Raw genomic sequence first — 23,372 nt, 5'->3', positions numbered from 1 at the left:
ATTCTGGTGTCTTGAGAACTGTAGAACATGCTATTGTATTCAGATAACTGACAAATCAAGATCAGATTTCTCAAGCTTTCAGTGCCTACATTCTCATTAGACGTATAAAATCTAAACTGTTAAATTAGATGGTCATTCTTCAAGAAGGCAACCCATATATATAAAGGTAATTTAAAAATGGCTATTTAAATTGAAATGACAAGTAAACTAAGCTCAGTGAACAACTCTGATGGGAACCTCTCTTGACTCAGGTAACAGCAAGGATGAGAATAAGGAAGTCAGCAAAATTAGTATCAGTGAGAGAATAAATCTCTATATGGCTCTCTTTTCTCTTACAGAGATGGATGAGAAAGTGTACATAACTAAGCCTATGATAATGTTAGTGGAAAGTCTGCAAATTTAATAGCCCATAACAGATGGACTCTTTATAGCAAAACAGATTGGTGGGTCATAGGAGGGAGGTTTCAGGATAGAGACTGTATTAATCAGGGATCTCCAGAAAAACAGAACCAATATAATGTGTGTGTGTGCGTGTGTGTGTATACAGAGATTTATTATAAGGAATTCTCTCATGTGATTATGAAGTCTGGTAATCCAAAATTTGCAGGGTGGGTGGGCCAGTGGTGTGAGAGATGAGGAAGAGCTGATGTTTCAGTCCAAAGATCATCAGGCAGAAAGAGACAATGTTGAAGATAAAGTTTAAAAGCAATTAGCTGGAAAAATATCTGTCTTACACAGGGGAGAGATGATCACTTTGTTTCACCCAGACCTTCAACTGATTGGATGAGGCCCAGCCACATTATGGAGGGCAATCTGCTTTACTCTATTGATTAGAATATTGATATTATCTAATATCAAAGTCTACCAATTTAAATGTTAACCTAATCCAAAAGCTCCCTCACAGAAACACCCAGAATAACAACTGACCAAATATCTGAGCACCTCATGGCCCAGCCAAGATGATACATAAAATTAACCATCACAAAGTCCTTCAATGGACCAGTCTGGAAAGGTAGAGAAGTGAGATCTATGAAGATCTGTGCAAGAAGAAATATGAGTTTTATATTCAGCTCAGCAATTGGAGAGGAAGAGTCTCATGAAGGAAGCCATGCAGAAAGAGGAACGTGAATAACATGTCCAGACAGGGAGATCAGCAGGAAGTTGGTCAGAGAGAAACTGATGGTGGTGAAAGGGGTTGAATGACCTTCAGAAGAACATGGTTGTATAATATTCATTTATATGCTGTGCTTCAAAATAACTCTCTTCCATTAACCACAAACCACAAAGAAATGTCTTCATAACACAACTACTTTGTGATCATGATGTTTTGGGAAAATCAAGGGAAAGAGTTGGTCATCTAATTTTTGGTCAGGTGAGCCAGAGAAAGAGGATAAGACATTCGGGCAAAATGGCAGTGAGATTAAGAATTCAGTGAAATCAAAAAATGAGAGCAAGTGTTGATTGGACTGAGGAAGAGATGTAGAAAGTATGGTCATTTTAATTACATTATTACTTATTTACATTATTTAATTATTATTACATTATTTAATTATTACATTATTTAATTACATTACATTATTTAATTACACATTATTCCAAGTGATTGGATGTGTAGGGAAAAAAGGTGTTGACACTTGGATTGCACGTAGCTCAGGAGAGACAAATGAGATGCTTCCAGGTAAATGATTTCACTAACCAAGATCAAATTTATTTTAAAAAAATTTTATATAATATTATTTACTTTGACATGTTACAAAAGGATATTCACGTAGTTTGGAATAACTAAAAAGGATACTTTAATGTTTTCTGTTATTTGATCATTGTTCTGGAGATCCCCAAAAACCCTAAAATATTGGGAAACTACAATAACAAACAAGGGACGGTTGACAGCTGCATTATCACTGTCTATGAATTTGCAAGTCAGCGCTGAGCTTTAATTATAATTAATATGGTTTTAATTACTTCTTGGAAATAAGCTATCTAAAATAGACAAATCTTTAGGACTAACACAAATATTTCTTTTTATCTTCTAATCTCTTTAAAAGTATGCTCCTTCATAGTGCTTGCTCCTATGTGACAGTAACTGAATTAGTTAAAAATTAGATTATTTAGTAATACCATAAATGCAACATACATACATGCACAATGCTTATGTATATGTGTGTATATACGCATATATAAATTGATTTTTAGAGTCAGCCTCTACCCATGTGCAGTAAAATAAATAAAGACCATGTCAAAAACATGGTCTGTATCATGGCATCCTATCAACATGTTGTTGGATATGAGTTGTCTCTCTAAATACGTTGACATAATGAGTGATGTCACCTCAATACACACACAACACAGCATAATCACATTTAATACAAAACTGAATTATGTAAATTTGAAATTGTATGATATTAAAATATTAATAAATCTCCACTTAGGCTCAAAACTTTCAAGAGTGCAAATATTCCAAGAAACCATCAGCACCATATGACTTCAGAGCTGAATGAATGAATTACAAACTTGGCTTTCATACTTGCTTCATGATGATCTCATTTTCTAGCTGGCACCTAGAAATGACTGCCAGCCTTTGGAAGTATTGTATGAAACATGTTTCTTAAATGAATCCCCATGAATGAATCTGTGACTCTTTTGCTATCATTTAACATAGGCTATTATAATTTAAGCTCTTTACAGATTCTATAGCAATGCATCCCAAGCATCCATTAAGTGATGGCTGTTTTGTGCTAATGCTGGAAACCAAACCTGAAAATCAGTATTAGGTATGATAAAATGCCATTAAGAAGTTTAAGTAACCACAATGATATGCTGTGTCATTAATTTAAAGAATAGCATTACATGAAATACTAGTGCTTATACTGTGAAAATTTAAAGAAAAAAAAATTTTTAAGTACGCTATTATAATTGTAGATTTACCTGATTTGAGAATACACTCCTGTACGTTTTACTTTTATTCCTACTGGAAAAATAATCTTAAATTGTGTGAGTTGGAATCATGCTAGGTCTCTAGGAAAAGAACTTTTGCATAAAATATCACTGTACCACAAAAGCTAAGAAAATGTGATTTTTTTTTTTTTAGAAATTTACAACATATCCTACAAGTAACAGCTACATGTCTGGTCTTCATTATTTCCTTTTTTATCCAAATTTCAACTTTTTATTTGCAAGTTTCCACTCTAACATTGTTTATTTGTGAAAAATTGGCAACTATCTAAATGGCCATCAGAAGTGAATTTGTTAATGTTATGGTACATCAAACCAATGGAATAATATGCAACAATTTAAGAAGTTGAAATAGGTTTATATGTATCATTAAGAAAAGTGAGTAAAAACATGTGACAATGGAAAAATTAATCAATCCAGAAAAAGAGCAATCTAAGCAGTGGAACTTGGTTGGGGAGGAGGTGGAAGACAGTATGATAGAGAAACTTGCAATTTTCTTTTATGATATTTTAATTATTTAAATTAATATGTATTTCTTCTATAATCAGCAAAATAATCTCATTCTACAAAATCTCATACTGTGCTCAGAAGTAAACTTACACATTTTTTTTAACATCTTTATTGGAGTATAATTGCTTTACAATAGTGTGTTAGTTTCTGCTTTATAACAAAGTGAATCAGCTACACATATACATATAGCCCCATATCTCCTCCCTCTTGCGTCTCCCTCCCACCCTCCCTATCCCACCCCTCTAGGTGGACACAAAGCACCGGCCTAATCTCCCTGTGCCATGCAGCTGCTTCCCACTAGCTATCTATTTTACATTTGGTAGTGTATATAAGTCCATGCCACTCTCTCACTTCGTCCCAGCTTACCCTTCCCCCTCCCCGTGTCCTCAAGTCCATTCTCTACGTCTGCATCTTTATTCCTGTCCTGTACCTAGGTTCTTCATAACCTTTTTTTTTTTAGATTCCATATATATGTGTTAGCATACGGTATTTGTTTTTCTCTTTCTGACTTACTTCACTCTGTATGACAGACTCTAGGTTTTAAAGTTGGCTTTTGACTTCTAATTAAACATACATGAATAAAATGCAAGCATTTATCTCTGCTCTGTCCAACAATCCCACTCAAGCAGCAATGGCATCAACTTAAAAGGCATAGACTCATGACAACAAGGAGTAAGGGAAGAGCAGAAGAAATATGTTAATCAAATGTGGACTGTGGGAAGCTGGTAAGCAAGTGGCAGTAACATATCAAATCTAAGTGAAGTGGCTGTGAGGAAAGGGTACCTAGATTTTTTGAAAGCAAGGGGTGTAAACAGGGATAATCACAAAAAGATTGATCATGAATTCATTTAAGAGGCAATTAGCTATCTTAGTATTCCTTATCTCAGCAAAAAGGAGTGTTTGCTGGACATTAATTTCCAGGATTAAGTTTATATCAAGAAAGAGCAGTATAAGCATACTATTTAGAGGTATTGAGGTAAACACACACACGTGCAGACACACACACAAAACCTTAGAAAGTTGAATATGGTTTTTCTCTGGAGAACAGGTATCAAGGATGGGATAGAGTGAGGCAGGGACCACTGTATTTTATTACCTCTAACAAAAATTTTACCTTATGTTACTTTTTTTTTTTTTTTTTTTTGGTGGTATGCGGGCCTCTCACCGTTGTGGCCTCTCCCGTTGCGGAGCGCAGGCTCAGCAGCCATGGCCCACGGGCCCAGCCGCTCCGCGGCATGTGGGATCTTCCCGGACCGGGGCACGAACCTGCATCCCCTGCATCGGCAGGCGGACTCTCAACCACTGCGCCACCAAGGAAGCCCCCTTATGTTACTTTTAAGCTCTTTGCATGCATTACCACTTTTTAAGACTATATACATGAATTACATTAGTTAACATAAAAATTAAAACAAAAAAGGTTTTACTTCTTATTGACTCACCATCAATATATTATGTTCACTGGTTTATAGATTAAGCACAGGACAAAATTTTCTTTCTATACTGACATTTGATGCACAACTAAAAATAAATAGACACATATCACAAGTTTTAATATTAGACATTCTGCAACCACTATACCCATAAACTGGAATTGGATGATTAAATAAATGGGTAAGGGTGATGGGAGCCAGGTTTCTCATGATTGGAATAGAATATACAGATAAGCAATGGGAGGAGGCTAGAATGAACAATGCAGACATAAGTTATAGCTGGAGACATCAGTAGGAATGCATGCTTAGCCTAATCTATATACAGATATTATATACAGAAATATTGATAGATATGTGTATAAACCCAGGTTAGTATACAAACATAGATTTCCCTGCTGTCTGCTGAGGTCACCTAGAAGAAATGACACCCCAGTAGCAATGAACACATCTAGCAACCAGATCTTGGTTTCTAATACCACTTTTTCAAAAAGAAACCAGGTATCCTTGGAGAAGTTACTATTTCTAAGAGCCGGACAGTGAATACACACACAAACTGGAGATCAGGTAATGCCAGAAAGTAAGAAATTCTGGCCAAATTCTGCCTATAACCATGTCACCTTGGAAGAGGACCCTGAACTCAAGAAGGGAGCACAGCCCAGCTGGAATCTGGATTTCAGCCTTTTGGAAGCCTAAGCAGAGGACCCAGCTAAGCAATATCCAGACCACTGACCCACTGACACTGTAAGTTAAAAATGTGTGTCATTTTAAGCCACTACGTTTGTGGTTATTTGTTATGCAGTGTAGAAAACCAATTCAACATTAATATTATTGTCATTAAAGAGACAGCAAAATTGAGAATTACTGGCAAGGCCTGTAATGTTCTTATGGACACTGATGTTAAGTGAAAGGGTTGGGGTTTGAACCCAGGAATTTCTTACTTCAAAGTCCATAGTTTTTACCATTGTGGTATTCAACCTTCGTGTTAGATTCTGAAAACTTCTGGAACATAAACCAAGCCTTATTCACTTTTTTTTGTTTGTTTTTTTTTGTTTTGCAGTACGCGGGCCTCTCACTGTTGTGGCCTCTCCCGTTGCGGAGCACAGGCTCCGGACGCGCAGGCTCAGCGGCCATGGCTCACGGGCCCAGCCGCTCTGCGGCATGTGGGATCTTCCCGGACCTGGGCAGGAACCCGTGTCCTCTGCATCGGTAGGCAGACTCTCAACCACTGCGCCACCAGGGAAGCCCCTTATTCACCTTTGAATTACCCACGTCCCCTACACTGTGCTAGATTCTCAGTAGATGTTTGCTAAATTCAACACACAGTTTTGAAATATTGAGCGTCACAGACAAGCAGGCTAATTTCTAAGGGCCCCATAGTCGGATCTCATTCATATTATCAGAACCTCGCAGAAAAGTTTTCAGATACAGATTTGCTAAGGTTAAGCACTTTTTATCTGTGCTTAGAGTGGGCGGATGTTTTACGTGCAAAATTAGACTATGACATGAGATTTTTACAAAGCCTTTCATTTCTGCTTAGCTCTGTTGCCTGACTGCACAATCTGAAATTAGAATTTGTTCCCTTTGTGTGCATCCCAGGCTGTCATTTTCATGACAATTATTCACTGTTTCATTTTTTTAAGATCCATCTACTCTATATTATCAGGAGTTGGTTCTGTTTCCATCTCTATCCTCCGAGCAACACCATTTGGAAAAAACCACAAATTTGAATACTCGGGTAGACAAGAAAACACTCTCCTATATTTCATCTCTTCTCCTTCAATGAATACAATGTGGGTAAAACACATAGACTAACAGGAAAATATGAAGCCATAATCTGATGCATTTTGTGGATAATTCAAATCAATATATCTCCCTACCTTACTTCAATTCCTCATAAAATAGCACTCGAACTATTGCAACCATCTTCTTCCTCCTGGCATTCCACTGTTGTTCTACTCCACTATGTTATTTACACTGTCACCGTAAAATCATCTAAAATACAGATCTGATGTATTTCCAAATCAACTAGGAGTGCCATGAGATCAGGAATCATCTCTGGGTTTGCTCACCATTTAAAACCCAAGCACCTAGGACCAGGCTTGCTACAAAGCAGGTAGCTAACTAACATATACTAAATAAATAATGGAGTATATTAAGAATATTGCTCTTTCCCCAGTTAAAACCCCTCAGTTATTTATACTTATGGTTAAATCTTATTCACATCTCATCTTCATTTTGGAGTCTTCCCACATATCAAATATTTTCATTGTTGCGTATATGTTATTTCCTATTATTGATATTTATGAGTTCATCAGTGGATGGATATATGGATGGATCTATGGATAGATGGTTGCATTGGTGTGGGTGCTTTTGCTCCTTGAATATAAACTCACTGAGAATAAAGACTAGCTTTGCCCCACTCACCGTTGGCACAGGTGCTCAATACAAATGTATCAAACTGAACAAAACTCTTTTTCTTCAAAGTATAAATACTGAAAATACTGACTCAAATTATTCAGGGGATAAATTATTTTAAGATGATTCAACTCTCTACTTCAATCTGCACTGAATACATGTAGCTTAATGATCACAATTATCCCCGTTTCTCAAATGCAAATTACTAACGTGCTGAAAGTGTCATATTTATGTCACAAACACATAATATCCATGCCCTGCCATAAGTTGACGGGTGATAATAGGATGACTCTAATGATGACGATTACACTATTACTTATCAAGACCTTAGAGCACTTCGCAAATTTCTTCGCAAATATTATCTCATTGAAATCCTCACAATGACCCTATAAAGTGGTGGTAATTATGCCCATTTTGGAGATGTAGAAATCAAGGAGTAAGAGAGGTTTCATGGTTCACATAGTGAGCTATCTAGATGACACAGTATAAGCAAGATTTTACCAGAGTCAGTCTGTGGCAGCTCCCAGTCTTTACCATAAGGCTTTCTTGCCCTGATAAATGAGGCGATGCATGGGGAAAATGGTGATCTTTGAGATGAAACACAGATACCAATAAAATAAGCATCAACAATATTTTCCTTATACCAATAGAAGGATTTTCACATCTCTGTGGCATGTTGATTGCCAGTTCCCCTCACACCTGGACCTACCTGCTTCCTGCCTGGGCAAATGTTGGAGACATTCCTAAATCAGAAACTGGCCTCCGGTCTGCTCCATTACATCCTCATACCAGAAGCAAAAGGGTCAAGTCTTAGCACATGCTGCAATTAAAAATCAACATAGCATACTGGTTGATAGCTTGGGTTCTGGAGTCAGATTCCTGGGATAAAAGCCCATCTCCGCTACCTTGGTCAAGCCAGTTGACCTCTCTGGCCTTATTGTTTCCTTACACGTCAAATATAATAATAATCATACCTAAATCAAAAGGTCATTTTGAAGAATAAGTGTATTTATACCTATGACATGCTTTGTAGAGTGCCTGACATATAGAAGGGCTCAATCAAGGTGAACCTTTTTTTTTTTCTTTTTAAGACAGATGACCTCACTGATAGCATCTATTTATGTGGAGTTCTACTTCATTTTTCTTTGAAGCAATTTGCATAAAGTGATACATTTGTCAACAATATCCATTTGAAATCTTCTTGGCTACAGATGAAAGAAGATGGAGTCAGACAATTACCTGTGAGAGCGAGAGTCTCTGTTGACAGATCTTCAAATTTATCGCTTATTGCAGGCCATGTGTGCCCTGGCAACTGTCTCCTTCCCCAATGCCATGCACCCAGAATTAAAGCAATGAACATGATAAACGGAAGCTCAGTTCGTTTGTGTTATGACAAAAAGTTCCAAATGAGCCTGTGTGTCTTATTAAAAGCAGCAGATTTTGCCCCAGAGTATTGAAAGTTTTAATTCAACATTCTGTTTGCCTGCAGGCAAGGCATGCTGTTAGGTGAAATAAAAACACAACATATCAAGTCCGGCTCAGAATGTGATAAATCAAGATTTTAAACAAAAATGACAAATGTTCTTTTTTATAAAAGTAATTTGAAGCCCAATTCTGTAACTGCCTCTAGATATTTTATTTCTTCCCATATACCTCTTTTTTTTTTTTTTTGCGGTACACCGGCCTCTCACTGTTGTGGCCTCTCCCGTTGCAGAGCACAGGCTCCGGACGCACAGGCTCAGTGGCCATGGCTCACGGGCCCAGCCGCTCCGTGGCATGTGGGATCTTCCCGGACCAGGGCACGAACCCGTGTCCCCTGCATCGGCAGGCGGACTCTCAACCACTGCGCCACCAGGGAAGCCCCCATATACTTCTTAAACTTCAGAATATTTGTTTCATTACTAATAAGCTCTAAATGCAAGCTCAGTTTTCCTTTAATAAAATATATACTTGTCTGTTTTTGATGAAGGGGATTGTATGAGCTTGATTTCTTACTTACTAAAACCCACAGTGGAGAAAATTCAACTTGTTTACGCTCAATTAAAATTAACAGGATGCATCTTCAAATCCTTTTCTTAAAATTCGTCCTTGAAAATTTAAACTCTCCCAAATAGTTGGTCAATTGAGAAAGCTAAGATGTAGCATGGAGATAGGACCACTGGCATTTGAAAGCCAACTGAACAGCCCAGAAAACCCCGTTTCCCTTTGGAATACATTATATATTCACCTTTTACAATACACACTTCTGAATACTTGGGAATTGATAAAAACACAATTAAGGAGCCCACCTGGTAATTATCTGATGGAAGCAACTGGGAAAATATCCAACCTCCCCATTTTTAACATCACCCTTAGTACTCCCTCCCTCCTTCCCCGTACCCAGGACAGCCATGCTCTACTCCTCCCTATAATAAGGAGCAGCCTTTGAACCCAGCATTAGGCAGAGTTATCCTCACTTCCTGACACTTTGTTTAAGGGTCATTTCTGCAATGAAATGAAGAAACTAACATAAAGTGTGCAGCATTAAAGCAAATAAAATATAGGCATCAGAAGACATTATCTTCTCCCGTTAACATCACTACCTGTGTGTGGCCATGGGTAGGATTCTGTCCAAGGTGATAATATTGTGAGACCACTGAAGAACCATGAAACTTTCACCCTTTGTACCTTGTGTCCCCACAAAATTTACCAGAGTTTTGCCAACTCCAATTGGATATTTGTTTCCTTAACACATCAGTAACTTTTGGGGACTTGGGTAAAAAAAACTTACAGGAGGATATTTTTTTTCTTTCAAGTATTTCCATGAGCTACCACTTTTGATTAGATTGACATACATTTTTAAATCTTGACAATATATTGTGCTGTCTAGGGTATGGGAAAGGGTATTTTCATATGTTAATGACAGATGTATAAATGAGTACAATTTGGGGAGGAACTATCGCTATTACAATTTTAACATAAACGTAACTTTTGAACCAGTGCTTCAAGTTCTGAACTTTATCACAGCATATACACAGAGAAAATATGATTTCTAAGAGGAAACTACTAAAATCAGATTCATGGCCCATCAAAAGATGATTGGTTAAATAAAATATGGAACATTTTTTTCTTGGCATATCGTGCAACCATTACAAAGATGAGACCACATCAGGGACATGAAATTTAAAACCACAATAAGGAACAACTACATATTCACCAGAACTGCTAAAATGTAAAAAAAATAATAATACCAAGTGCTGGCAATAATGTGGAACAACCACAACTCCTAAACATTGCTGGTATGAATGTATTTCATACTCTTTGTATGGAATGCATTACATACCATTTTTGAAGGTTGCTTGGCAATATCTACTACAGCAAAACATATGTCTACTCCACTCCTAGGTATATACCCAATGGAAATCAGTGCTTAGGTCCACCAAAAGATTAGTACAAGGATGTTTCTAACAGCTGTACTCATAATAGCAAAAGACTAGAAACAACCCAAATAACCATAAACAGTAAAATGGGCAAATTGTTCTATAGTCTTACAACACACAGAAATAAAACAACATTGAATCCATGCAACAAGATGAATGACTTTTTTTTAATTTCAAATATCTTATTTAATAGTGAAGGACTATACCAAACACTTCTTTGTTAATACAATTTAATAACCACTGGCTTATATTCATCTATAAATTGGGCTTTCCTTCTAAATCAATCTAGTTTGTCTTTTTTTTTAAAAACCTTTATTGGAGTATAATTGCTTTACAATGGTGTGCTAGTTTCTACTTTATAACAAAGTGAATCAGCTATACATATACATATATCCCCATATCTTCTCACTCCCACCCTCCCTATCCCACCCCTCTAGGTGGTCACAAAGCACCGAGCTGATCTCCCTGTGCTATGCAGCTGCTTCCCACTAGCTATCTATTTTACATTTGGTAGTGTATATATGTCCATGCCACTCTCTCACTTCGTCCCAGCTTACCCTTCCCCCTCCCCGTGTCCTCAAGTCCATTCTCTATGTCTGCATCTTTATTCCTGTCCTGCCCCTAGGTCCTTCAGAACCTTTTTTTTTTTTTTTTTAGATTCCATATATATGTATTAGCATATGGTATTTGTTTTTCTCTTTCTGACTTACTTCACTCTGTATGACAGATTCTAGGTCCATCCACCTCACTACAAATAACTCAATTTCGTTTCTTTTTATGGCTGAGTAATATTCCATTGTATATATGTGCCACATCTTCCATTCATCTGTCAATGGACACTTAGGTTGCTTCCATGTCCTGGCTATTGTAAATACAGCTTCAATGAACACTGTGGTACATGACTCTTCTTGAATTATGGTTTTTCTCAGGGTATATGCCCAGTAGTGGGATGGCTGGGTCGTATGGTAGTTCTATTTTTAGTTTTTTAAGGAACCTCCATACATTTCTCCATAGTGGCTGTTATCAATTTACATTCCCACCAACCCAAGAGGGTTCCCTTTTCTCCACACCCTCTCCAGCTATTTTGGTAAAGGAGGCAAGAATATACAATGGAGAAAAGACAGCCTCTTCAATAAGTGGTGCTGGGAAAACTGGACAGCTACATGGAAAAGAATAAACACTCCCTAACACCATACATAAAAATAAACTCAAAATGGATTAAAGACCTAAAGGTAAGGCCAAACACTATAAAACTCTTAGAGGAAAACACAGGCAGAACACTCTATGACATAAATCACAGCAAGATCCTTTTTGACCCTCCTCCTAGAGAAATGGAAATAAAAATAAACGAATGGGACCTAATGAAACTTAAAAGCTTTTACACAGCAAAGGAAAACATAAACAAGATGAAATGACAACCCTCAGAATGGGAGAAAATATTTGCAAATGAAGCAACTGACAGAGGATTAATCTCCAAAATTTACAAGCAGCTCATGCAGCTCAATATCAAAAAAACAAACAACCCAATCTAAAAATGGGCAGAAGACCTAAAGAGACATTTCTCCAAAGAAGATATACAGATTGCCAACAAACACATGAAAGGATGCTCAACATCACTAATCATTAGAGAAATGCAAATTAAAACTACAATGAGATATCACCTCACACCAGTCAGAATGGCCATCATCAAAAAATCTACAAAGATGAATCACTCTTACAGACGTAATAATGAGTAAATGAAGCCAGGCACAACCAAGTCCATAGTGATGATTCAGTTTATATGAAGTTCAAAAGCAGGCTAATGTCTGGTAACAGAAGTCAAAATAGTAGCTGCCTCTGATTATACCATGTCATTATTTGCAAAAGTTCTAATTCAATTTTCTAAAATTAGCTCATAGGAATACACCAATGTTTTGGCAAAAGTAGCTGGACCATTCGATTCTGGACCACTTCGATATATAATTGCAGGAATTCCCTGGTGGATGTGTAAGTGCTGATTTTCAGAATTTCACGAGTGAAATTTCAAAAAGTAAAATTTTTGTTGTAATTAAGCAGAACATCAGAGGTGGTGTCTCCAGTCCATGTGAAGCAGGTTTGGAAAATAAATTAAAAAGGAAATAATCTGGCCACACAGAGCTGAACAGTGCTGGTGTAGTCTCATTCCCTGGGATCTTGAAGAAAGAAATTCAGTGATGGAAGGAAAAGCTAAATCCATAAAAAGAAAATGGAAGGGCAAAAATTAGCCTTTGTAGAGTTGGATGAAATAGATTAAACGTGTAGATCTAAAAGTACATCAGATGCACCTGTCCTGTTGAGTTTACTAAAAATACATATTTGTATGTTTCACTCTAGAACCACTGAAATAAAATATCCTGGATGAATCCAGGATGTGACATATGTGCACGTGCACTGTGTGTTTTTGTCAGTATGAATGAACGTGGTGCAATCATTTTTGTTTCTCACCCCAAGAACCACTCCATTGGTTAAATGTGGTCTGTGGAACATGGATATTCTTAGCTTGGAGAGCCACTGTTTAGAGTTTTCTCTTCATTTCAATCTATATGCCATCTTTGTACTAGGAAACAACCAGTGTGAGGAAAAATCAAAACACATTTTGATTTCTGGATATTTCTTACAACATTGAAAAGCAAACTGCATTCTGTCAGTTTAGAAGATACCAGAGGCATTTGGGGGTGGCAGGAGTATTAGAGCCCTGGAGTAATACTTCAGCTTAAAACCAGACCATTCAACCATGTTCGTGATTCTTTGCTCATCTAGAAAATGGGAACAATGTTGCAAGATAAAGAAATATGTTCACAAAGCACCTAGCAAATAACAAGTGCTCATGGAAAGTCCACTATTATATTATTATTGTAAATATCTTTACACATTCTACCCACACATACTTCAGCATTTTTATTCATGTAATTCAAGAGGGAAATAGGATGTCAGTAGGTTTCAGATGGGAATTTTCACATCAAAAGTGTTATATTTCTTGTAATTTTCTATATATAGTCTTCAAATCTCCGTTTCACTTTGCTTATATCAACCTTGTAATGGAAAATGATTTCTAAAGGGAAGTTTTGTAGTAGATTGAGCAATATTTGTCATGATTGATTGAGCCCAGGACTTTGTCCCCTGTGCCAGCACAGCCTAACACATAGAAATGGCTCAGTAAATATTTGGTGAATGCACAAATAAACAAAATGATCCATGAAGGCATTACAGTGAATAGGACATATGAACCACTTTATTTTCCCTTAAAAATCTAATAAGAAAAACGGCAATTTTTTTTCAAAGACAGTCAGGAAGGTCAGATTGTTAGTATGAAAGGTTAGAAGAAGGACACAGTAGAGTATGTTTTAGGTCACATCTAATTACACAGTTGAGTTTATGAACACTCTATCATGTTTTGCTTCCTCTCACAAAAGAAGGATGACATAAAGTACAGCCGATTTGAAGCTCTCTGTCATAAGATTTATCAGTTGAAAAACTGAAGATAAAAAACCTTCAACAAAAGCATCTAATAAATATTCCATAACAGAACTCTAGTTGATGAATTAAATATTTAACAGTGCCTATTATCTGGCAAAAATACCTTGGAAGGCAATAAAATTAAACAAATGGATACAATTTCAGGTCAGTTAATCAGCAAGATGAACTGAGCAGCACAAAGCCGGGCTCTCCAAATTTATTACTGTGGGACGATAGGACAAAGTTACATCTGGCATTTGGCTTATGTCACAAGCTCAGATTCCCTCACAAACATACCTCTGCAAAGGTGGGTATGAAACCCTGAGATAAGGTAACTCCTAAAGTGACAGAAAGATTCATGTATAATTCTGATGCGGTGCTCTACAAACCACTTACTATCCAGAAATCTTCAAAGCAAATATCTCAGAAAGGTAACTGAGAAATTCACTTCCTAAGAAGCAGTTCAATCTAGCACCATCCCCACCAGCAGCACACGCACATACATTCCCTGTAAACCCAAGGCAATTCTTTTTCTTTTTATTTTTTTAACATCTTTATTGGAGTATAATTGCTTTACAATGGTGTGTTAGTTTCTGCTGTATAACAAAGTGAATCAGCTATACATATACATACGTCCCCACATCTCCTCCCTCTTGCATCTCCCTCCCACTCTCCCTATCCCACCCCTCTAGGCGGTCACAAAGCACTGAGCTGATCTCCCTGTGCTATGCAGCTGCTTCCCACTAGCTATCTATTTTACGTTTGGTAGTGTATATATGTCCATGTCACTCTCTCACTTTCTCCCAGTTTACCCTTCCTCTTCCCCGTGTCCTCAAGTCCATTCTCTAGTAGGTCTGTGACTTTATTCCTGTCCTGCCCCTAGGTTCTTCATGACATTTTTTTTTCTTAGATTCCATATATATGTGTTAGCATACAGTATTTGTTTTTCTCTTTCTGACTTACTTCATTCTGTATGACAGACTCTAGGTCCATTCACCTCACTTCAAATAACTCAATTTCGTTTCTTTTTATGGCTGAGTAATATTCCATTGTATACCTGTGCCACATCTTCTTTATCCATTCATCTGTTGATGGACACTTAGGTTGCTTCCATGTACCCCAAGGCAATTCTGACTGTGTTCAGAGCACAAACATTATTACCCTTGGAAACACATCCAAAATGGCTGCAACAGTGTCTGAGCTCCACTCCAGTCCTTTCAGTCAATAACCAATGAGGACTGCGAATAATGCTCTTCAGACCTCAGTGTAAGGGTAAGGAGGCGAAAGAGACAGACAAGATCTCTACTCTTCTAGAAACTATTCTAGTGAGGGGAAAAGGTAAACCAATAAACAGTGTAATCTCAGATATGAGAAGTGCCCCGAGTAAATACAACAGGACACAGGACGATATGGTGGGAAGTGGAAGGGTAGGCAGGCAGCACGCTCAGAAGCTAACTGAGATTGGGTTTTCCGGGACAGGAAAGCCTCCTTGAAGAGCCCTGAGGAGGTGACTTTTAAGCTAGGACCTGAATGACAATAAGAGCCAGTAAACTGAGTGAAGATTTAGGTTATTATAGACACAAAGAATAAAAGGAATTAAGATCCTTGAGTTGGAGCAAACTTGTGACTCAATTCCAAAGATCAGCAAGCATTCTCGATAAAGGGTCAGAGAATAAGTATTTTTGGCTTTGCACGCAATACAATCTTTGTTGCAACAACTAAACTCTACCACTGTAGTTCAAAAGCAAGCCATAGGCAATATGTATATGATAGGTCTGGGCTGTGTTCCAAGAAAACTTTATTTAGAAAAACAGGCAGCAGGCCCTATTTGGCCCTCAGTCCAAAATTTGCCAAACTCTGCGAATTATTCCATTATTCCTAATGATAATATGCTATTCATACTTCTCTCTCCTTAAAGTTTCAATCGTAACTGTCCACTTGTGTAACAATTTAGTAAGCTCCAAATCCCCACATTTTCCAAACTCCTTGGATATTTTAATTTTAATACAGTCTTATTTTAGTGTTTCCTTTTTGCACTGACACCAGAAACTAAGATTTTATGTCATGCATTAACAGTAAAAACCATTTTTATTTATATGCAAAATACCACCATCCATGGATAATTAATATAGCAATAATTTAAAGCCACTATACTGTATTATGCATTATAAAACAGAAATAAAAGAATCTATAGTGATGGTACAACTCAGAAAAAAATAACTACATGGCTAGAGTTTTCTAAATGATATTTTTGTCTTTTATAGGCAATTCACTGATTCACATTTTAATTGTTCTATAAATCAGTCTATTTCCCCTCTTAGCTCCTCTTCACATATTTTCCCTTTAGGAGATAGGAGCAGTCAGAAAAGAAAAATAGAAATAGAGATTCTTAGAGATCAGAAAAAGCACACAAACACACTCAAAAAACTAGTTATAAAATTATTCAATATATTGGTAGTTTGTCTGAAAGACAAAGTATTTAATCACCGAAGTTGATCTGGATTTTAGAAATTGTATGTCATTGCTACCATCATCTTTCTGACTAGAACTGCCAAGTTGAGCATCGTAATGATTATTGTATATTTGCTTTTCCATCTTAGACTTTAAACCCCTTGAGAGTAGAGAATTTTGTGGCCTTTATCAGCCACAGAGCACACGAGAATACCTTCCTAATAGCTCAAGAAACATTTGTTCAATTGTTCAAAATATAATAATTGTTCAAAACTAATTGTTTGCAATGAGGGAAACAGAGAGTTATGCATAGGAGAAAAAGATAAAGATGTAAAAGTGGAAGAGACACTACTAGCAGGTCTGCAGTGAACATCTGAAACATTCTGCTGAGCCGTCCATGGACAACGTGTATGCATGAGAGGTCTTTGTGGGCGAAAGACTTATGAGGTTGATACTTCTTGGATCTTTGGAACATCTACCCATGTGTTAATTTTTGAATTCAAATTACAAAATCAGGATTTCCCTGGTGGGGCAGTGGTTAAGAATCCACCTGCTAATGCAGGGGACACGGGTTCGAGCCCTGGTCCGGGAAGATCCCACATGCCAGGGAGCAACTAAGCCCATGCACCACAACTACTGAGCCTGCACTCTAAAGCCCGCGAGCCACAACCTTTGAGCCCTCATGCCACAACTACTGAAGCCCGTGTGCCTAGAGCCCATGCTCTGCAACAAGAGAAGCCACCGCAATTAGAAGCCTGTGCACTGCAACAAAGAGTAGCCCCTGCTCGTCGCAGCTAGAGAAAGCCCACATGCAGCAACGAAGACCCAATGCAGCCAAAAAATTAATTTTTTAAAAATTGCAAAATCAATGCCCTGACATACATTAACTCATTTATTTTTCAAAGTAACCAGTGAAGTAAATATTTTTATTAAGCATTAATATTATTAGTACAACTAGTAATCATTTTACTGCTGCTACAATTGCTATCACTACTAATCCCAATTTAAGCAATTTGTGTGAGATCACAGCTATTCAGTGGATACAACAGGACTTCAAATCAAATCGAGCAGAATATTCAGAACTGACTGAATACTGAATAGAGCAAAATAAAGTTAGAGCCATCCCTGAAAATGACACAATTTATGATTGCAAAAGCTCTTTCCATTTCTTCTCAATATTATTTTAGTCTGTCTCTTTCTCTCCTTATTTTATTCTTCAGGAAAAATAATCCTGAGTTTTCCACTGAATGTTCTTTACTACTTATTGAAAAATAACACGTACCTATTTAAGAGATACAGAGATAATGAAATTAATATGTAATGCTTTATCCAGAGAGTTTTTAAATTATGGTTTGAATTGGCACATTTCCAAGGGAATCAGAAACTTTTAATGTGTTACTTTTGTTGCAAAGTGCTAGCTGCTCCCTCACCAATATTCATTCCTCTCCTTCCATATTAGAGGAACCCCTAAAATTTTAGCTGGGCATATGGCAGCCCAATTTTTAAAATCCATTTTTATGCTTCCCTTGTCACTTAGTTTTGACCATGTGAGCAAGTTATTAATAAATGGGATATCATGACAAATATCATATAGAATATTTTGGGAATTTTCCTAAATGATAGCTGATACTCATCCTTTGTCCCTTTTTCCCTCTGTTCTTTCCTTTTTCTGCTGTGTGGAATATAGATGCAATAGTAGGAGCTCTAGCCACAGTTTTGTACCCTGAAGACTAGGGCCTCCCCCCAAAATGCTGAAGGCCTGGACCTAGGTCCCTGAGAATTCAAGAATCAGGAATATGACACCAGCCTTTAATTGATTACCTCTTGACTTGTACATGAAAGAAGAAAACTTTCATTTTGATTAATCTACTGTTATTTTGGATCTCTGTTACTCATGGCCAAAACTCATCCTAAGTGATACAAATATGCAAAAGGTGTTAACTTAATCCTATTCTAATCGCAGATTTTTGTGTATCAGATGGTGTTAAGGATAAAGAAAATATGTCATAATCCCTATCCACATCAAATATATTAAACATTAAATATATTAAATAGATATATATGTACAGGCAATGCTACAAGATGTAAAAGTTAGTTTAAAACAACAGCTGTGGCCTCATGGTGAATTATTAAAGGTACACAGATTTAATTAGAATTTGAAAAACTGTCTCCTAAATTAATCTTCCACTGACATGAGTTACAATTTATAATTATAATCACAGAAATTCAAGGATATGTGAGAAAACAAATCTATAGAAAAAATAAGACATTCAAGATATTACTACCTTGCCAAATAAGACTAGATGAAATAATCACCAGACTTCAAATTAAAGCTCTCATGGTTTTGAATTTAATGAAAAAACATAGTTATTTGTGTGTTGAAAGTTGAAAATATCCTTGGAAGGATTCCCTAAATTATCCTCAATTCCTTTGTGAGTCACTGGTCAGTTTTGATTCGGGAAGGCATGAGAATTTTCAGTAGGTCAGAGGACCAGGTGAGAGGATGAGTGAGACTCTAAGGAGGCTGGTTGTTCTTGTAGCTTCTTTGGAGGGCATCACACACCTGACCACCACCTGCTATTCAGTCTTCATCTCCTACCACTGTATTCCCTTTCCACTACACTCCAGCCTTGATGAGCTCTTTGCTCAAACATTCCAGGTTTATTCACACCTCACAGCCCTTACATTTGTGGTTTTCTTTGCCTGGGATGTTCTTTCCCCACATCTTTACATGACTAGTTCCTTCATATCATTCAGGACTCAACTCAAATAGCAATCTCTCAAAACAGCCTCCTTGGACCTTCCTAAATGAGTGCCACCTCTCTAGCACCCAGCACTTTCTGAGCCATTACACCCTGTTTTATTTTATTTTGTTCATAGTGCACATAACCTTCTGAATGTATCAATATCTTTTTCTTAAAGCCTGTTTATTGCTTATCATCTGCATTCTCCCATTTGTCCACATGTGTCTGATTTATGTGATATTCTCAGGCAGAGTACTTGGCATACAGTAAGCCATCAATTATTATTTGCTGAATGAATAAATAAATCAGTAAATAAACCAATCATTTAAAAAACTCCTTCAGTGTTTTGAGTGCAACATGTCCATTTTCATACTCTAAAAAATCTGGTAATATGAAAAATAGTAGGGAAATTATCAGGAATTTATGAATGAGATCAGACATATATAAATGTAATTCTGTTCAACATTCACTGGAAACAAATGAAAGTTGATTCAAACAAGTTTTATTTTTTGACACTCCTCTACTTTGATAACTGCCAATTTTATGAGCACTCTTGCTTGAATACTTGTGAATAAAATTGAAAAAAGCCTATTAAAAGTACTTCTGGATGATGCTAAGTCAATCTACATTTTAGGATGATATTTTTGGCAAGAAGGGATCTGTGATATGTGGTTGCTTTTTGTTGTAGTTTGAAAACTTTCATTTTGATTAATCTACTGTTATTTTGGATCTCTGTTACTCATGGCCAAAACTCATCCTAAGTGATACAAATATGCAAAAGGTGTTAACTTAATCCTATTCTAATCGCAGATTTTTGTGTATCAGATCATATTTTAGTTGTAGTTTCTTCAAGTAGAAATCTTATTATTATTTCATCTATAAATGCCATCTATATAATTTGTAAATGACTTACAAAGTAAATGCAGACTAAATGCAGCTCATCTTTTTACCTCATGGATCCCACAGAGGCTGTCTTCAGGTACCACTGTGATCACTTAACTGGCTGGCTCCTTCTAAATAACGTCACTATTTATTTTTGTATTTTCTTTGGATCCCAGGGATGTATCCATATTCTTGCATAACATTTCTGTTGCTTGCAACCAGAGAACCTTAAGCGATATATCATTGAGAGCAAGCTGAAGAGATGGCAAGCAAGTTGCAGAATCATCTTCTGAGTCAACTCTCCCAAATGCAGACCACTGTTCATTTTGAAAGGCTATAGTCGAAATTTGGACGACTACAAATTGTAATGATGTATTTGCAAAGTAAATAGCAATATAATCCTTTAGCAACTTTTAAGAAGATCTTTGAGTCTAATACTGAAACTACAAACAAAACGATGTGAAAGGTGGAACCCTTACTCATTAATATTGAGATGGAGATTCATCTTGCATGCTTGTCTAATTTATTTGGACTGAGAGCTTTTAACTTCTAAACTGAATCCAAGTGTGAACACTTGCAATTTAGTGCCTCTTTTAAAACTTATCTGTTCAGAATGCATGAATATTCCTCCAGCAGAAGGGATAATAGGCAAGTAAATTAATTATATTTTAACTTTCCAAGCTCATTTTCACTTTGCAAGAACTGTGCAGGGTAACTATTAACCTTTCATTTTAAATGAAGAATTTAAAGAATTACCATGAGGTAATTTCAAATTACAACAAAAAGCAACCACATATCACAGATCCCTTCTTGCCAAAAATATCATCCTAAAATGTAGATTGACTTAGCATCATCCAGAAGTACTTTTAATAGGCTTTTTTCAATTTTATTCACAAGTATTCAAGTAAGAGTGCTCATAAAATTGGCAGTTATCAAAGTAGAGGAGTGTCAAAAAATAAAGCTTGTTTGAATCAACTTTCATTTGTTTCCAGTGAATGTTGAACAGAATTACATTTATATATGTCTGATCTCAAAATCCCTTCATTAGAAAATAAATATAGATTCACTTCTTTTATTTAAAGCCGCTTACTCTTTTTGGATTTCAAAGAACTAAATTTTTTTTTTTTTACCCAGTATGGTTTCACATGTACAGAGCTGAACTCTAATTTATACTCCACGAGGATCAGATCAAGCCATTTTCCAGCTTGAAACCCCTCAAGGATTCCTTTTGTTTGGGGGATAAAGCTTATGATCTTCAGCAAGCCTGATCAAACAGCTGTTCTCTTCCTGGCTTCGTCTTTCTCTATTCACCACTTTGCAATCTTCATTCCAGGCAGAGTCAAGTCATGGATATTCAATGTGCTCTACTCTGGACGCTTAAGCTGGTGTTTTGTTTTGTTTTGTTTTTCCTTTTATGCTACATTAGCAGAGAAGCAGGACAGCCCCACCACTCACACAGTAACCTCCCTTCGCCTTAGGCTCCAAGATGGCTTGACACAGCACGTCTTGATTTAAAATTTGGACAGGGAGATCATCTCGGTGCTTTGTGACCGCCTGGAGGGGTGGGATAGGGAGGGTGGGAGGGAGGGAGACCCAAGAGGGAAGAGATATGGGAACATATGTATATGTATAACTGATTCACTTTGTTATGAAGCAGAAACTAACACACCATTGTAAAGCAATTATACTCCAATAAAGATGTAAAAAAAATAAAATAAAATAAAATAAAATTTGGATATTTCATTCATCATAGAATTTTTGCATTAATTTTTATTTTAAAAAATATTGCATTAAAATGCTATTTATCTTGATTACTGGATTTTTGGTGTATCCTTCGGTGGTCCCAAGGAGAGTGAGGTACTCTAGACCCTGCCCTGCCCACTTCTCACATTGCCCCCTCTATCCAGCCCCAGGTAGAATGCCAATCATCTTCCTCACTCTCCAGGAGTGTTTGAAGACTTAGAAGCCACTGCCCTCTAGGGAAAGGGAACGGGGCTTTTAGTCAATGATATGATAAACATAACTCACACATATACAACATTTGCCATGAGCCAGTTTCTAAGTCTATTAACAGTTTTACCTCGAAACAAATCATCAAGGTGGGTCCTCAATGAATGGTTAAACCTTGAGAAACACAGAGGTTAAGTGACTTGCTTAACCATACAGCTTTTAGATTTGAATTTCAGAACTCACACTTGTAATCAATATACTATACTATACTGTCTCTCAATAATTCCAGCTAAAGCTTCAATGGACAACTGGAGTCTCTTACGAAAGGAAAAGGACTAAGGTTTGGGAGTGTGGCAATACAAATTTGGGAGGAAAAGTATCAAAAGATCTGGGTGGATGAGATGCAAGTGAAAGGATCAGGACTGAACCCCAGGGTGCTTTCCCCGGGGTGGGGGGCAGTGGGCAGAGGCAGCATACACAACCCAAGTGGTGGTGAATGAGATCTAAGGACTGTGCTGAAAAGCCCAGGAGCATCACTGGAGCCAGAAGCCTCCTTTACCCGCACTCAAGTTTGGCCCAGTTCGTGCTGCTATTGGCTTAGGATGAAGACACATGAGCAGCACCAGATTATCCCAGTCTTCAATCAATACCAGTCTGACCACCTTGTGGATACTTTCCTGCCAGTCCCCCAGGATTCCTAAAATTCCAAAATGGGGCTTGCCTTGTACATCTATGGGTTAGTGGTGATAGGGAATCCCACCTCTATCCTTAGAAGGTGATAAAAATTACAAGATGCTGTGCTGGGACCTTGGTTACTAACCGTTATTCGCACTGAATATTTCAAGTCCTCAAAAGCAGCATCCTGTTTCACCCAAGGACTTGTCACAAGGAGTTTCCAAAGCTTAAAACATTCTTATCTCTCTGCTGCCCCCTCCATCCCACCCTACTACCCCTGGAGAATTCCTATCAATATGACAGCTCAGATGGCATTTCCTCCAGAATGCTCTATCTATCTGTAAATGTCTGGCTACTGGTCTAGAAGAGAGGTCAACAAACTATGCCAGAGGTCAGCAGACATGTCTGGCTTTGCTGGCCATATAGTCACTGTTGCAATTACTGAACCCTGCCACTGTTGGGCAGTAGCA

Source organism: Pseudorca crassidens, chromosome 15, assembly GCF_039906515.1.
Source record: "Pseudorca crassidens isolate mPseCra1 chromosome 15, mPseCra1.hap1, whole genome shotgun sequence".
NCBI lineage: Eukaryota > Metazoa > Chordata > Mammalia > Artiodactyla > Delphinidae > Pseudorca > Pseudorca crassidens.
Note: the sequence above shows the minus strand (reverse complement) of the source record.